The following is a 9,106-nucleotide window of genomic DNA, read 5'->3' on the forward strand; positions in this document are numbered from 1 at the left end:
GCAAGGACAGACAAGACCAATGGAACAAAATAGTGAGTCCAGAGATAGACTCATGTAGATATAACAACTTAAACTATGATGAAGGAGGAATAATGAGGAACAAAGAGATAGGCTCAACATGAGGAGAATATAAAAAATAGATTAGTACTCAATGCCACATATAAAGGTGGAATCTAGATGGATTAAAAGCCTACATGAAAAATAAATTAATAGTAGAAAATATGTTATTATAACCTATGGGCAGAGAGGAACTTCTTTTTTTTTTTGAGATGGAGTGTCACTCTTGTTGCCCAGGTTGGAGTGCAATGGCATGATCTTGGCTCACCGCAACCTCCGCCTCCCAGATTCAAGTGATTCTCCTGCCTCAGCCTCCCGAGTAGCTGGGATTACAGGCATGTGCCACCATGCTCGGCTAATTTTGTATTTTTAGTAGAGTTGGAGTTTCTCCATGTTGGTCAGGCTGGTCTTGAACTCCCGACTTCAGGTGATCTGCCTGCCTCGGCCTCCCAAAGAGGGAGGAACTTCTTAATCAAAACTTAAAAAACAAACTAGTGGCTTGTTTCCATCAAAATGACAGAATTAATAAGATGGTAAGCTGGGAGAAGATATTTGCTGTATGTAATATCAGACGAGATAGGGCGCATTCAGGGTGGTATGGTCATAGGTGGCTGCATGTAATATCAATAAGTAGTTAGTGCCTGGCGTAGAGAAGGAACTGCAAATGAACAATCCCAGCAGACAAAAAGGAAAAGAATATGAACTGACAGTTTACAGAAGAGGAATCACCAAGGGCTAATAAGCATATCAGAGATGCTAAAAAATTAGAGAAATATTAATTTATTTAAACAATGATATGACTTGTACCATTATTAGACAGAGTAATACTGAAAACCAGAATAATGGCAAGTGTGGGGTTTCAGGTCCCCTCCCACACCCTGGACCCAGCCTGTACAGTTCATCCTCATTATTCATGAATTTCGTATTTGTGAATTTGCCTACTTGCTAAAATTTATCTATAACTCCCAAATCAACACTTGTGGTGCTTTCATGGTCATTTGTGGACATGCTAAAAGCAACTAAAAATTTGAGTCTCCCAACATGCATGTTTTTAGCTGAGGTTGAACAAGGTTGAATACTATGCTTTCTTGTTTGTGCTCCCATACTGTAAACAACTGTCCTTTTTACAATCTATTTAGTATCACATTTTTTGCATTTTTTTAGTGTTTGTTTGGTGAGTTTGGTGTTTAAAATGGCTTTCAAGTGAAGTGCTGTCTAATGTTCCTAAGCCAAGAGGCTGTGATGTGCCTTGTGGAGAAAATATGTGTGTTACATCAGTTTCCTTCAGGAATGAGTTACAGTGTTGTTGGCATGGCTTCAATGTTAATGAATCAACTATACATATATATGTGTGCATGTGTGTGTTTGTGTGTACATATATACATATATATATAATATAAAATAAGGTATCTTTAATTAAAAACACACATAAAACAAGGTTGAGTACTGATGGGTTGACAAAAGTATTACCAGAGGCTTTTCGGAACCTAAACTTGCATTTCATCTTGGGAGCAATGGTTCATTATTCAGAAATTCAGGGTTTGTACAATTTTCTAGAACAGAACTACTGTGAATAATGAGAATCAGCTATGTGATAGCTATAGCTCTTGCTCTTCAGATATCCAACTCCCTCTACTATTCTTTAAGCAATGATTAGTAGTCTGATTATTCAGTGACTCCACTCAGTGGGACAGGTCAGCAGACAGTTGCCTTTTCTTCTCACTCCTGTGTTCTGCCAGAGCTCCCTTTCCCAACTTTTAACAGCATGATTAGCAGATCTCATGGTTTTCAGTCATTTTTAATCTCATTTTTGGAGATTTTTAAAATCGAATCCACTCTAAATTAAAGACTCTTTAAGAATCTGTCCTGGAGAGGGTGGGTGGGGAGGCATGATCTACTTTTTCTCTTCTTACATCTTGTTCTGTTGATGCTTTCCATGAACACTTCAGTGGTGAGGAGGAAACAGGCAGGAATAAAGTCACAAGAACAGTGGGATGGGTGCTGATGTGATGCAGTTGTCAATGTCTGCAATAACAGGTGTCCAAATGCTCTCTCTCTCAGGGCTCGATTTTGGCAGCCTTGGGAAGCCCTGCCCCTTTATGCCACCATTCTCCAATGAGGTAAGATTTCTCACTGAGCCGCATATACATCCCAGCTCCTGTACACCAGTAGTAAATGTTTACAAATTCTTTCTGCAGGGGGTCTCTTTTTCCTGGCTGGCAACCCTCTTTGCTTCAAGGAGGCCTAAACATCCATTTGTGCTTCTTGATCCACCACATTACATTTCTGCTTGACCAACTGCTGAATCGTTTCCCAGGATCCTGCCATACTGAGAAGCTCTAGTCAGTCTCCTGGAGTCAGAATTCTTCAATCAAGAGGCAAGAACCTTTTTCATGTAGGCCTGAAACCCCTGTGGACACATGTCAAGTCCTCTCAATAGCATTTCTACCCAAAGGCTGCCTATGATCCTGCCAGCTTAGCAAGCCTCCAGCTGGACCATGAAATTCTAAATTCCCTATCTTCATGGACATCTCCTAGTTTGCCACCAATAACCTGTTTGGAGAACATGCCATCAGACGTGATGGGGAAGGACAGTGCAGGGTGTGGTGGGGAGGAGAAATGTAAAGTGCTCTCTGATCTGAAGGACTCACATTTCAAAGTGCCTCTTCATTCAAGCTGATTTTAAAACTCCAGTTTTCTTTTGTGGTTATTGAGAAGAGTAGTTGCTGAACTGCTTTGCTATCTTTGATTATCCTTTTAATTTCCACAGGATCAGTAGTGATGACTCCTTTTTCATTTCTGAGATTGGTAATTTGTGTCTTCCTTTTTTTCCCTTAATCTGGCTAGAGGACAATCAATTTTGTTGATCTCTTTTTCTGCCTTCTCTGGTTTTAATTGAGCATTTTATATGATACAATTTTATCACTTAGCATTTCATTGATTTAAAAAAATTGTTTTCCTATTTTCAATTTTATTGATTTCTGTTATAATTTGTATTATTATTATTTTTTCTGTTTGCTTTAGGCTTAAATGGCTCTCTTTATATGGTTTCTTAAGGTGGAAGCTTAGGTTATTGGTTTGTGAGCTTTCTTCTTTTCTATTCAACACATTTAATGAGATAAATTTCCTTTTAATCACTGCTTTTCTTGGATTCCATACATTTTGGTAAGTTGTATTTCCATTTTTATTTAGTTTGAAATATTTTTAAGTTTCTTTTGAGAGGTCTTTGATCCATGGGTTATTTAGAAGTGTGTTGCTAACTTCCAAATATTTAGGGTCGTTCCAGCTATTTTTCTGTTATTTGTTTCTAGTCTAATTCTACTGTAGTCAGGATTGGGTGTCCGCCATTAATTTTGGAAAGTTCTCAGCTATAATTACTTTAAGTATTTCTTCTGCTTCCTTCTGCCTTACTTTATCTTTTGATATTCTAATCTCACATCTGACACAGCTTTTGAAGTACAGTTCTTAGATGCTCTGTTCTGCTTCTTTTTTAAAAAAAATTTCATTATGTATTTCTCTTGTGTTTCACTCTGGGAAATTTCTATTGACCTGTCTTCACTCTCACTGAGTTTAAAATTTTTCCTCAGATGTATCTAGTCTACTGAGAATACCATCAAAGGTATTCTTTATTTTTGTTACGACATTTTCGATTTCTAGCATTTTCTTTAGTTTTTTTCTTAGCATTGCCATTGCCCTGTTTTCATTATCCATATGCTTGTGCATATTATTTACTTTTTCCATTAGAGTCCTTAAAATACGAACCATAGTTATTTTAAATTCCCTGTCTGATAAATCAAACATTTGTGTCATATCTGAGTTTGGTTCTGACAATTTATCTCTTGAGACTGTACTTTTTATTCGTTTTGGTATGCTTTGTAACTTTTTCTTGAAAGCTGAACATGTTTTATTGGGTTATAGGAACTGGGGTAAATAGGCCCTTGGTGTGGGGATTTATGTTAATCTGGCTAGGAGTTGGGCGGTATTTAATATTTGCTGTAGCTTTAAATGCCAGAGGCTTCAAATTCCTCTTGGGTGCTTGTTTGTGTCTCCTGTGTTATGTTTGGGTTTCCGTAAGTGTTTCTTTTCAGAGAAAGCCTATGTCTTGTAGGTTTTTCAGCTGTGATCCACTGTTATACTGGAGCTCTGTTGGTGCAGAAGCTAGGTGCAGGGGGAGGGATAGTATTGTATTATCTTTTGTTTACACCTTAGCCTTCGAGGCCCTGCTTCTCAGAGCTGACGTTCACAAGTGTTTGCCCAGGTGTATAGCTTTTCCCATCTCCTCTTCCTTCCCTGAAGCCCTGGTCCATTTTGAATCTTGTTTCCCCTTAGGTGAGACAACAGGGCTGGGGAGAGAGAGCAGAAAGGAATACCCTTCCTGCAGCTGGGCTAAGGCTGGCAGACTCCTTTCTCCTGGAGGGGTAAGCCTTTGCATGGGGAAGGTTCTGGTCCTATTTTACAGTGATTACTCCATTCCAGAGCCAGGAGGGGATCTTTCTCAGAGCTTCCCTGTGAGAACCTGCTGGAATTCCTGGATGTGAAGCCCACATTTGTGTGGATGGCCTACTAAGACTTTGATCTGCAAGAACTTCTCACTCTTATGCTAATTCACACTCCTCCAGCAATTTGTTGAAATTTTCCTGTCAAGGCTCCCACCAGTCAAGAGCTCCAGGCAGCGTCTGCTCCAGATGAGCAGATCTTGGCTGTGTCTTTCTGAATGAGCCTGTTTCTCCAGAGTTTTTTGGTTGGCAGTTTGTCCTATGGCCTCTATTCTCTGATTGATCCAAGAAAAGGGATTTATTTGCCATTTATCCAGCTTTTTATTATTGTAAGGAAAGGAGTGGGACTTTCAAGTCCTTTGCATGTTGGAAATGAAATCTGAAGTCTGGTTTTGATAGGTTTTTTACAAGATCTGTAGCAGGACAAGTCACAGACAAAATCCCTCAGACCCCAAGTTAAAGAAGAAAGTAGTTTATTCGGCCGGGAGCATCAGCAAGAATCCTGTCTCAAGAGGCGAGTTCCCTGAGTGAGCAATTCCTGTCCCTTTTAAGGGCTCACAACTCTAAGGGGGTCTGCTTGAGAGGGTCGTGATCAATTGAGCAAGCAGGGGGTACGTGACTGGGGGCTGCATGCACCGGTAATTAGAACGGAACAGAATAGGACAGGGATTTTCACAGTGCTTTTCTACATAATGTCTGTAATCTATAGATAACATAACCAATTAGTTCAGGGATCGATCTTTAACTACCAGGCCCAGGGTGTGATCCAGGGTCTGCTTGTGGATTTCATTTCTGCCTTTTAGTTTTTACTTCTTCTTTCTTTGGAGGCAGAAATTGGGCATAAGACAATATGAGGGGTGGTTTCCTCCCTTAGCTCTACACAGATAAGTAACCCAAAAAGTGACTGAAGCAAACCTCAATCGATTTAGAAATTTATTCTGTCCAGGTTGAGAATGCAACTAGGAAAAAGAAACACACAGAGCACAATCTGTGTCCTGGGCTTTTTCCAAAGAGGGTTTTGAGGACTTCAATATTTAAAGGGGAAAGAGTGAGCAGGAGGGGAAGGAGGAAAGGAAAAAAGAGGAGGTGGGTGGGCAATGATGCCAATGATGGCTTTCTTGTGAGGCTCTGATTAGCACTCAGTGGATCTACAGTTTACATGTGAAAAGAATGGAGTTGGGGGGGATGTCGATTACACATTCATCTTGCACTCAGTAAATCTATATTTTAGGTTAGATAAAGTAATCATGTGAAATCACAGCTGTTTGGGAACAAAAGAAAGGCGGTTTTTGCATGACTCAGTTACCAAGCTTAACTTTCCTTTTGGCAGAGTTTGGTGTCCTCAGATTTTTATTGTCCTTTCACAGATATGTCTAGGACCCTTTTTTTTTTTTTTTTTTTTTTTTTTTTTTTTTTAGACAGGGTTTTGCTCTGTCACCCAGGCTGGAGTGCAGTGGTGTGATTTTGGCTCACTGCAACCTCCGTCTCCCGAGTTCAGGTGATTCTCTTGCCTCAGCCTCCTGAGTAGCTGGGATTATAGGAGCATGCCACCATGCCTGGCTAACTTTTGTATTTTTAGTAGAGACAGGGTTTCACCATGTTGGTCAGGCTAGTCTCAAACTCCTGACCTCATGATCCACCTGCCTTGGACTCCCAAAGTACTGGGATTACAGGCGTGAGCCATCATGCCTAGCCAGGACCTTTTTTTAAGAACATAAAGTACTTACCATCCATATTCTTTCTCAGCTTTGTGGCTTCAGCCAAAATTTCAAGACATCAAAAATGTTCGATTTGACATCCCATAACCTATATTTATATATCTATTATGTAACACGTGGTAAAGTGACTGAAACATAACAGGCACTCACTACATATTTTTGAATGGAAAAATAAAGAGAGGAAAAGAGACAGGGCAGTGAGAAGAGAGCAGGTGAGCAAGAAATGGAGATAAAATAGGAAGCATAAGGGCAAAGAGGGCCAAGATTCAAAATTTATCATAAATTATTTCAAAATAAATGGCCTACATAGTATATGTTGAATAGCAGCATGAGCAGAAGTTCAAAGTGAGGCATTATATTTTCTCTTTTTTTAAAAAAAATACTAAAAAATGAGTGAGGCCAACAATTTTCTATTAAAAAGAATTAAAATCCATAGCTTTAAGCAATTGTACTTCTCACAGTGAAATATCAAAATATTCTTAACATATAGAGGGAAAAAGTGAATAAGATATATGAATATTAATATAAAGAGATTTCAAATGATACCAGAAGTTCAAGGTCAGAGTTTAGATAGGGGACACAGTAGATACTGATGTCTGTTGAGCATTAGCATGTGTCAAACCTTGCATTTGGCATTTTACAATTGTCGACTCATTTAATCCTTGGGACAGTCATATGAAGAACTGCAGCCATTTACAGATATGGGAAAAGGGTCTCAGAAAGTTCAAATCACTTGACTTCAATCAGTTTAAACAGCTGCATAGCTAAACTGATTGATCTGAATCCACATCAGTGACTTGAGAGAGCCCATGTCCAAGATTACTAATGCCTGCTTTCCTACTCTTAGAAATTTTCACAGTCATTCGACAGAATTATGGCTACTGTCCTAGAAACTGCAATCACCCATCTCCCTTGCATCCTTGCATCTCAAATAATAGTATTTGAGGGGAGTGCTGTGTGAGCTTCTAGAAATAGTCTTTGTATTATGTTTTTTTTTTAATGTGAGTCTGCTTTCTAGGGAATAGAAATATTCTTAAAAGGCAAATCGGTGCCTTGATTGCTTTCGACTTTATCCCTTCCTAGGTCTGCCATTCTCTTGACCCTAAAGATGATGGTCATATTCTTGGGATGGCGAGCGAGGGGCTGTCAGTAGCCTGGGTTCCTGCTTCTTAGAGCAGAACCAACATAGAAGACATGGTTTGTCTTCCTCTGGACTTTCACCTGAGAAGAGCAGACTTTCAAACTCTTACATGGCTGTTTACTTGGGGCCACAGTTATAGCGAATACAGAACTTAGTACCCTGCAGGAGGTGCTCCACATAATGGAAATGGAAATATGCGGTGTAATGAAGGTTGTGTTGTTAGGTGAGAGGTGGTAAGTGTTCAGAATCTTCCAGATTCTGCAGAAATCTGGGCATACTTGTTTGGCAGTGGGAACATTTGGTTCAAATGGATCCTACTCTGCCCTGGAAAATGTATTACCTGCTGAGTATGACTGTAGCATGAGGGGAATAGGTAAGACAAATTCAGAATTTTTCTGTGGCTTGGGTGCTCTGCAGCTTTTTAGCAGAGACTCACAGAAGGGAGCTCAGGCTGGAGAGCACAGTGTGCGAGCAGAGGAGGGAAGGAAGCCAGCCCTCTCTACCTGCAAGCCTAGCTGACTGAGAGCATGGCAATTTGGAGCCTTGGAGGGTTGAAACAGCCAACACCCTCTGTGCCTGATGGGAGCCCTCAGAAGTGTAGATCCCAGACAATGGCCTTAGGGGAAGAAATACTGTGGTCCTAAGCTTTTCCCCAGCACCTTCCGTTAAGGATTGAGTGCCAGACCTGGGATCCAGCCAGCAATAAACACCACACCATGGGTGTGGCCTTTCCCTTAAACCTTTCCCACCACATCCACCAAACAGAGACAGAGGCAGGCATGGGCAGAGCACAGGTGCCAGTTACAGAGCAGCGTTCAGGCTTAAAGCTTCATCCAAGCAAGATCTGTGGCAGTGGTTTAAATGGCCAATGAGGGGGATGAAATAAATACACAAGAAGCCAACTGAGTTATTGGAGGCAATTGTATTGCAAAAGTGAAGACAGCCTTGACACAGGCTATAATTCTTCCTCCCTCTAGTTTAAAACTATACAATCTATGTAGCCTTGAGAGAGAATATAGTCCGCAAAGCTCACCTCAGCTGTGGGCAAAATGTTAAACAACAAAGAACCCTCTAGGTTCATGGAGGGCAATGGTCAAGATGGCATATCACAGAGTAGAAGCAGGCAGGGCTGCCTGAGAAAGGAAGCACTTGTGATTCTTGCCCAGCAAAATCCCATCACTGTGGACCATCACTGTGTTTCTTCTGCACACTTCCTGGTTTTGAATGGAAAGTCTCCTGGCTTCCCCTCATTCTACTTCCTCTCCCTCTTCCTTCTCCCTTCCTTCTCCTCTCCCTCCCCTTTCCCTCTTCTCTTCTCCCCTTCCCTTGAACCCCTTCCTCTCTTCTCCTCTTTTCCTTCCCCTCCCCTTTTCTTTTCTTTCTTTCTTTTTTTTTTACCCCTCTCCTCCCCTTCCTTCCCCTCCCTTTCACTCCTCCCATCTCCTTTCCTTCTCATTTCTGACTCATGGCTATCCTGCTTCTCATGCACCACTGTATGTAGAGTGAGATGGGGGTGAATCACTCACCTTGTCTCTTCTTGGTCATTCGGCCATAAGGAGTCATTAGGATCTCTTGGAGGGTGCTGCCTAGCCCATAGGTTCTGGACTTCTGGTGACCTGCAGTGACTGGGCAGATCTTTACAGTGGAGAGGGTCTGTGGGTTCTATCTGATTAGAAGAGAATACATAAATATAT

The sequence above is a fragment of the Theropithecus gelada genome, chromosome 8 (genome assembly GCF_003255815.1).
Source record: "Theropithecus gelada isolate Dixy chromosome 8, Tgel_1.0, whole genome shotgun sequence".
NCBI classification, from domain to species: domain Eukaryota; kingdom Metazoa; phylum Chordata; class Mammalia; order Primates; family Cercopithecidae; genus Theropithecus; species Theropithecus gelada.